This window comes from Lycium barbarum, chromosome 1 (genome assembly GCF_019175385.1).
Source record: "Lycium barbarum isolate Lr01 chromosome 1, ASM1917538v2, whole genome shotgun sequence".
Lineage (NCBI taxonomy): Eukaryota > Viridiplantae > Streptophyta > Magnoliopsida > Solanales > Solanaceae > Lycium > Lycium barbarum.
The window spans coordinates 116,986,055-116,995,946 of record NC_083337.1 but is presented as its reverse complement, the minus strand read 5'-3'; positions in this window follow the sequence as shown (position 1 = coordinate 116,995,946).

Sequence of the window (9,892 nt, the reverse complement as noted above, 5' to 3'; positions counted from 1 at the left end):
AATGGAAAACATAGTAAAACTTTCAAGAGATTTTTTTTTTCCGTCGTCCTCAAGTCAAACAGAATCTGCAATCACATGGACTTTATGATATAGCATATTATCGACACTCTATACCCACGACTCTGCCTGCAAAGTCTCTAACATCAAACAAACATCAGGGCTCAGATACTCTGACTCAGCAGCACTCCTGAACAAGTGGAGCCTGCCAACTCCGCTGGAACATCTTCTATGATAACTGTGGCTCATCTGGTGTACCTACGCGGCATGAACGCAGCCCCCGAAGAAGAGGGGTCAGTACGAGTAATGTACTGAGTATGTAAAGCATGAATAGTAACATAATAAGGGAATATACAGTATGAATAATAACGGAATAGACATATGGAGCTTATCCTGGGACAGATGTAACCTGTACATATGAATGCCTTTCTGCGGATGCCATGCATGCTTAGTTTCTTTTTCAGAAAAACGGTGCTTCTTATTTACATATACAGAAAACAGAACATTTCAGGAAACGGTGTCCTTTATTTACATTCACAGACGTCGAGTACATCGGGTCTCCCACCCCCCTCCCCAACAGTGTCCCAACATATTATATATATATCGCATATACAGACGCCGTATCCGGCTCTCCCATATCCCGCGTCCGGGCATCCCGCGTCCGGGACGAAATCCAGCTGAATCAGGTGGTGATATAACAGTGGCCCTCCCCTTTCCCCATATACATATACATATACATATTCACATTCAAATACATGTGTCATAAAATTGGCATGCATGAGAGCCCAAAGAAAGTCATGTGTCCATCGGAGTGACAGAAGGTCGGTAGCCTCCGATTACATTATGGAACAACCATAGTAGCTTTGTCTCACCTTGAAGGAACGAGTATTATGAGGCGAGACTACCAATGAACAGTGTCATTATGAGGAAAACATCAAATAGGGTCATAGGGTACAGTTTCATATACCTAGGACCTTTAGAGTAGTCATTACCTGTAATAGAGTTGAGATATCAAGAATTAGTTTAACGTTTCCATATTTTCCTTTTCATAGCAGAACATTTTGCCAACACACCTACCGTAGGCATTTTCTCATCTTGGACTACATCGTTATCATTATAAGATCATATTCATCATCTTAGTCATGGAATCATCTTTGTCATACTTATCATAGGCATATTCCCTTTCTTAACATCATCATTATCATTGTCATCATAGAAGTATCCTCGTTAGCATAGTTACAGTACTTTGTCATTCGGTGAACGGGATAAGAATCTAAAGTTTTCTTTGGATTCTGCTTCAAAATAGATCAAACGGAACAATAAGGAAAATCCGGGGACCATGGGCCCACCTCGGGTCAAATGAGGCGGCGTACCAAATTTACATATGTTACATGTCATGGCGTTACTTGTGAGGGTTTTAGGGTGGTCGGGTCCTATTTATGCGAGTTCTAGAGGTTTAGGAAATTCTTCCAACATTTTGCACACTTTTTAGTTCAATTCTACTGATTGAAAAAGAGAAAACTTTAGGCGCGGGTTCCGGAGGGTAGAGTTATTCCCGAGGCTCATATCCAACATATTCTGTCTAAGACATGCCATAGAAAGAAGGGTGAAGCCTTACATACCTCTTTCCGCTCCTTATGGTACTCCAAATTCAAGTTGCAAATCCGTCAAAATCTACAATTTGGTCATGTTTACCAAACATTGGTTAGTGCATTTAGGAGTTGATTCTTTAAAGCAACACTTTGTCTGCCGAAATTTCGGCAGCATTTCCCCTGTAAATACGCCATCCCCGAGATTATAACTTGGCCAATTTCCAATCTACAGCAACCCGGGAATGTAACCCGGCCAAATTATCCACAACTACACTAACAATTATGCCAACAACATCAACACTTGATTCAAGAATATTTCCAACAACAATACCAACATTTTACATATTAATAACATCATTTCTATAATCACAAGAAACCACATTCATGTCACTTCAACCCCTTCAACATTCCCATAACAATTATAAATTCCTTCTAAACCATTAAATCTACATTTTGTATCATAGAATCTACAACTCCACAACTCGACAATCAAATTACTAAATAATATTAATTCATCATTTCAATCCAACACCACACATATATTCGGCCAACATACAACTCACATATTTTCATGCATTTTTATTCATCTTTACACATTACAACAACAACCAAGGACTAGATAAAACTTGTTCATCATCACTACACAATAACACACATATTCGGCCACAACCACACACCACACGGCCACATCAACAACTTCCATATTTTCATGAATTACATCCTTTCCTATATGCTACAACGCTCACAACCATCCATAACACACAAGAGAGGATTGATTCTTACCTTGTTCCCTTTAAGTTTCCTCTTGGTTGGAGTTATAAAATTATGAGAAGTGAATGATTTTCTTGTTCCTAAAATTCCCCCATGTTGTAGAGAACCTTCCGGTTACTTGGAATGCAAGAAGAAAATAATTTTTGGCAATCAATATCCATGGCTTCCATTTTTTTTCCTCTTTCCATGGTGGCCGAAACATGGCCTCTTGTTCTTGCTCATTTCTCTCTTTTCTTGAAGTTTCATGAACTTGTGAGGATATATATAAAGTCTTATAAATTTTCTCCTCCACTTATCTATATTTATGAATAAATCCCTCAAGAAAGAATATGGTTACATGTTCCCCATTCTTTCCTTTCTCTAGAATTTTCCACCTTTTTCTTGATTTTTCTTGAAATTAATTTAAGAAGACCAATTGTCTTCTCTTACAAGCCTCAACCATGCACATGCAAAATTACCCTTATTAATTAAATATGGCATACACCACACACCATGTGACCATGTGGCCTTCTCTTGAATTTTCATGAACTTGGCGAAATTCCCATTTTACCCCTAGCCTTCCACATTATTTCCATTGACCACTTGCGAATTTCCCTTTTGACCCTTAACCTTTCTCAATATTTTCATACTACCAATGTTCGTAAATAATATTCACAACAACTTATACATTATAATAAATTTTTTTGAAAATGGTCATTCCCTTTACTTCGTCACGACCACTTTGGAATATCCGAACGTATAAAATACGGGATATAACAGAAACAAAACCTTATGATCCTGTTTTATGTTTTCTCATGATATTACTCTCCATTAGTAGTCTCGCCTTATAATATTAGTTCCTTCAAGGTGAGACATGACGATCATGATTATTCCATAATGTAATCGGGGGCTACCGACCTTACGTCACTCCGACGCGAACATGGTTTCCTTGGACTCTCATGCATGTTGTATACATGTTATAAGTATATGTGAATGTATATGGGGAAGATGGGGAAAGGTTAGGCGCTATAGACGCATAGCCACCTGATTAGTTGGAGTATGGTACATGATATCGTCCCGGACGCGGGATGCCCGGACGCGCGATATATGGTTAAATGGACCGGAGCCGACGCCTCGGCAATATGATATGATCTATTTTCTATATATGTGAAAAAGAAATGTTTTCCAAGAAAGCAAAGTATTATATGTATATGGACCGGGGTGCACGTGCCGCAACAATATGTTATAGTATATGCACATATGGATCGGGCTGCACGTACCGCAGCACTAAGCATGCATGGTATCTGCCAACGTGCACTTATATGTACAGGTTATGTTTCTACCTCATGACATGCGCTATATCTCTTTTATGTCATTATCCCTGTTCTATATTTGCCGTATGTTATTATTCATGCCTTACATACTCGGTACATTACTCGTACTGACGTCCCTTCATGTGGACGCTGCGTTTCATGTCGCGCAGGTCAGCAGGTAGACAGATTTGACTCCTAGGAGCTCCATCGGCAGTACTGTGGCAGCGCTCCAGTTGTTCCGGAGCCTCAGTTTCTTGGTACTACTTTTGTGTATATATTCGGGCACGGTAGAACCCGGCCCTTCTTGTATATGTGGATGTACTTTGTTTAGAGGCTCGTAGACAGATATGTACAGTCAGATGTTTTGTACGTTTGTTGTCCTCGTCGTTGTATAAGGTGCTAGCAAAGTTTATTAGTCCATGTTTATAATTATGCTATTAATGTTAGCGTTAAGTAACAGAAAAAAAAGGATACGGTATAGTCTATACGGCCCACCTAGTAGTAAAAGTACGATACGAGATAAGGGGTGCTCGGTACAAGTATCGGGTACCCGTCGCGGCCCCTAGTTGGGTCGTGACAGAAGTGGTATTAGAGCAGTTCGGTCCTAGGGGTTTGTTTACGAGTCGTGTCCAGTAGAGTCCTGTTTATGGGTGTGTAGCGCGCCACACTTATAGGCAGGAGGCTGCAGGGCATTTAGTATATCTGACCGTCTATGTATTCTAGATCGTGCGATAGAGCCATGCTACCAGGTTTCCATATTCCTTTCCTAATCCTATGTTATGGTTTCAGTAATGCCAATGAAGAGAAAGGCTACGGCGGCCCTGAAGGGCAAGAGGGTGGTTGGAAGCGGGTTTGAACGGGAGCTAGAAGAAGGCGAGTCCTATAATGAAACTCCCCCTCAGACTTCTCCTGCTTCTCCTGTATCAGCAGAACAGGAAGGAGCTCCAGCTCCAGCCCCAGTACCACCAGTTCCACCACCAGCAGCTGCGGGCCAACAGATGGCAGAGGCTATTCAGCTGCTGACACAGCTAGTTGCCGCACAAGTTCCGCGGCAAGATGAGGGCTAGGGAGACAGGGCAGTGAATGCGAGGGCTCGTGATTTTATCACTCTGAAGCCTCCAGAGTTTTATGGATCGAAACCAGAGGAGGACCCCCAAAGTTTCATAGATGAGATGCTGAGGACACTGAGGATCATACATGCTTCGGATACAGAGTCAGTGGAATTGGCTTCATACAGGTTGCGAGATGTAGCAGTTCTGTGGTATAATAGTTGGATATCTTCGAGGGGAGAAAATGCCCCTCCCCCGGTTTGGCAGGAATTCACTGAGGCATTTCTGCGACATTTCTTACCGCCGGAAGTTCGACGAGCTCGAGCTGATATGTTTTTGAATCTTAAACAGGGAAATACGAGCGTCAGGGAATATAGTCTTCGCTTTAACTCTTTAGCCAGATATGCCCCAACCATGATAGCTGATAGGGGAGATCACATACACCGTTTTGTGAGTGGATTGGGGCCACATTTAATTAAGGAGTGTCTGACGGCTTCGCTCCAGGACGGAATGACTATTACTCACATTCAGGCCCATGCCCAAAACCTGGAGGAACAGTATCAGTCACGGAGAGAGGAGCGCTATTCGGATCGGAGTTCCAGAAAAAGAGGCAGATCTTCCTGGACTAGAAGCGAGTATAGAGGGGGACAGGCACAGGAGCAATCTAGGTATTCAGGCCAATCAGCGGCCAGTGCACCTCCTCGATTTGTGGATAGGAGATTTGGCCGTTCTACTTATTCAGGAGCAGATCAGGGTACTAGAACTTCGGGATCCCAGTATAGAGGTGATCCTAGCAGGATGATACCACCCCCGCCACGGTGTTCTCAGTGTGGTAGGCCACACTCTGGAGAATGTCGCGCAGGTACAGGTGCTTGTTATACTTGTGGGCGGGTTGGCCACTTAATGCGTGATTGCCCACTGAGGAATGAGAGAGACCAAACCCAGCCCGCCGGATCAGCGGTTGGTTCATCGTCGACCGTGCGCCCTCCTGGACAGACTTCCCAAGCTCCAGCGAGCCGTGGCCGAGGCAGAGGAGGAGTGGCACCCAGTTCAGCCGGCCCTCCGCACCGCATATATGCATTGGCAGGACGGCAGGATCCTGAACCTTCCGCAGACGCGGCCACGGGTACATTATCGGCACTTTTCTATGATATGTATGTGTTAATTGATCTAGATTCCACTCTATCGTATACCGTTCTTTGTATTGCTGATCGTACTCAGAATTTGGAAATTTGGGACAAGAGTAGCTGTACTCATAGGTAAGGGGCGGATACTGGAGGTTACGAAGGCTAAAATGGTAATTAAAAGGAAAAGATGTGTTACAAGAGCGCTCCGGAAATGGTCAAGACCCCAACTTGCCCCATATTATGTAATATAGACAGTACGGGGGAATGGAGGTAAAAATACTAACACTAAGACCCTAAAATGCATTAAAGTTTCGAGGTTAAGCGTGCTTGGGTGAGAACAATTTCAGGATGGGTGACCCCCTGGGAAATATGCTGAAAATTTCATAAATGTGGGAACAAGAGACGAATGTGAAATTAGGTAGCCTAAAGTAAATTAGAGTGTGTGAAGTGGTTAGAAACCCTGTAGAAGTCGTGTAGGCTGAGACGGACTAGACTAGCAGAAGGGGAGAAAGCATGACAGAGCTTCAGGACTAAAGAAAGTTTGATTAGCGTTCGGAGGTGTTTGTAGGTAAAGTAGTGGTAGAAATGTATATATGTACATGACATCTGATCTGTGGCTGTAGAACCCTAACAAACAGTGTCGCGATATATGGGATATACTGACCGAACGAAACTCAAGAGACGTAGTGAAGGACGTAAGTACAGATGTCACAGGGTAAGACCGGTATTGAATCCATATTAGTTAAGCCTTGAAAATCCGAATGCGGTGATATATGGGAACACATCTAGCGAGGGGATAGACGTGACAGACTCCTCGATGAAAGGACTACAATTGTAAGAAGAGCACGGAAAGCAGTGATTACTTCAAGGGCATAGTCGTGCATAGACCCTCTTAATAAAGGGGGGAGAACGTGCTAGACCAAAAATAGACTATGACGATTCAAGCTCCAATAAGAGGGGACTTATTAACTTAGGGCCAGAGCTCGGAGCTAAGTTAATTGGCCTACAGCCTGCAGGCAACCAAAGCTTCTAAAATGGATATGTTAAGCGACGTGTGAGATAGCTACAAAGGAGACCTCCCCGAAGTATTATAATACATTATGAGGTCAGTTTAACATTCGAGGACGAATGTTCTAAAGGGGGGGAGGATGTTATATCCCGCATGTCACGACCCATCCCCGTGGGCCGGGACTAGTGCCCGAACTGGGTTCCCCTACGCGCTCATTTACCAAATTCATACAGACGACTCGTATATAAATTAATATCAGACATGGCTCCACACTGGTGCCTACAACCATATATACTGCATAGAAGCCGGCAAGGCTATCATACTATACATAACGTACCGAAACATATATACACGCGGCCGATAGGGCCGCCACGGCGGATGGTTCGCCCAAACACAATTTACACAACGCGTCCAAACAAAATTGTACATTACCCACGTCTATGTCTACAGACCTCTAGTACGGAACAACAGAATCAGATGGCGGGACAGGGCCCCGCCGTACCCTGAATAAACATAAACATATGCATCAGAAGAGTATGTACCCAAAACGTCGGCTCCGGAACAAAGGGAGCACTCCGAACAGCAAAAGGGAAATCCTACGCCGGTGGGTCACCAAAACGTGAATATGTACCTGCGGGCATGAAACGCAGCCCCCGAAGAAAGGGGGTCAGTACGAAAGATGTACTGAGTATGCAAAGCATGAAGTACAGTAAACGAAGACATAACCGAAGTAAAATGTACAGAAGGTGAGCACAATAGCCAAAATACCAAAGTGTTGCATCTGACGTACAAATCATACAAGGTTCCGGAAGACAAATACGGCAATCAAGATTCCAAAATACTTTGCTTTCCTTTGAGGAACATTTCCGTCTCATACACACAGAAAATCAACACACAATTACCGCGGCCAAGAGTCCCGCGGTCACTATCACACATACCGCGACCAAGTGTCCAGCGGTTAGCATCCCAAACCCGACAAACCGCGGTCAGGGGTCCAGCGGTCAATGTCGCAGATACCGCGGTCAGGGGTCCAGCGGTCAACATCACATAGTGCGGCATACCGCGGTCAGGGGTCCAGCGGTCAATGTCGCACACACCGCGGCCAGGGGTCCAGCGGTCAATACCACACAGTGCACACAATAACACAAGTGCTAACTTTATTACTTTCCAAACATAAGTCACACATGCCAGAATCATGCATCACACAAGAATCGTATATCAGGAAAAATACAGAAGGTGAGTAGCTTATCCAGAATATCAGAATACTTACTTTTATATCATACAAGAATAGCTCAAGTGAGACAAGCGAAGGAAGTTTCGGAACTTGTGGGCCCACCTAGGGTCAAGTCGAGGTGGTGGATACAAATTACAAACATTGGACTCTATGGATGTCATCCATGAAGGTTTCAAAGCAATCCGAATACGCTTGCGGAAGTTATGGATGTTTAGACACTTTTCCAACAAAACATAAGAATTATAGTTCAATTACATTGAACGAATAGTATTCAAAATCAAACTCGAGTTTCGATGAACAGAATTGTTCCCGAGGCTCAAGTCTGGACCTAGTATACCTAGGACATGCCAAAAGAAGGAAAGGGTGAGCTTTACATACCTTAGTTGCGCCTTGCGCTCGCTCAAATTCAATTCCCGCTTCGCCCAAAATCTACAAATGGTCATATTTACCAATTGTTAATAGTAAGACTCTTAGCATTCAAATCTTTAATTCATTACTTGCCCACAAAAATTTGGGCAGCATTTCCCCTATACATATAGCATCCCCAAGACCTAGCTCGGCTCAATATATCAACAACAACAACCCAACAATCCAACAACATCAATAATTATCATAAAACACATTATAACATAAATAGCCCTCTTTTTACATAAGGCGACACTTTCCATTCCAACTTCACCATATCAAGCTAATATCATTATGTCACGACCCAGCCCCGTGGGCCGCGACTGGCACCCTACTTGGGTACCCAGACCAAATTACATATTCATTGCCAAACCCAAACATATTTTAGAATTCCATACAAGTCATATCAAACATAATTTATATCAAAATACGTCTTAAGCGGTCGCACGAATCAAAATGTCACATCAAATCCAAACGGAGCGGCGGAATAGACATCGCCGGTCAGAAGTGCAAATATAAGCATAAGGGCCATTTAGGGCCATCATAACAAACGGACCGCTTTAAGACCAGAAAACAAAATCAAACAAACATATATAGGACCCTCGCCCCACATATATGACTACAGGCCTCTACGAACTCAAAACAAAGACATATGGCGAGACAGGGCCCCGCCGTACCCAAATAGTCAAATCTACAGAGTATATACACATAGCAAAAGGAGTCTGTACCAAAAGGGGACTCCGAGTCAAGAAGGAGTACTCCGAAGTAGCAAAGAGTGAAGCCTACTGTGGAGGATCACCAATATCTGCACCTGCGGGCATGAAACGCAGCCCCCGAAGAAAGGGGGTCAGTACGAAATATGTACTGAGTATGTAAAGCAAGGAGTACAGAAATATGGATCAAAACTGAAAGCAAATCAGATAACAAAGTGGAGTACAAATCGGGATGTCAAAATCCGTATCAAAATCATATACGTATACATAATGCAAACGAAATCATGCAAACGCTTAGGAACGTGGTCGCCACTCCGACGCTGGCGCCACACACAGCATAACACCAGAAGGTTTCAAATCTCCGTATCTCCGAACACAAACACAAACATAGGTGAGCGTATCGCATCACGAGCCATATCACAGCATAACTCCAAACGGAACCCGGCCCTATGGCGAGGCCTCGGGAACCGTAACATAGCATACGGCCGAATTATTGTAAGGCGCACGAATCATAACCGGCCCCAGAACCGGTGAACGAAGTCATAATAAGGCACGAGCGGAGTCGTGAGCAAACAAATGCAATTCATATTTCAAAATAGCCTTTCAAAACTTAGTAGTCTCATAAGTCATTTCATAGTACAAAATAATCGAATATTTAGTCGATACAAAGTTTCATTTCACAAAACGTTTCCAAAATAGTACG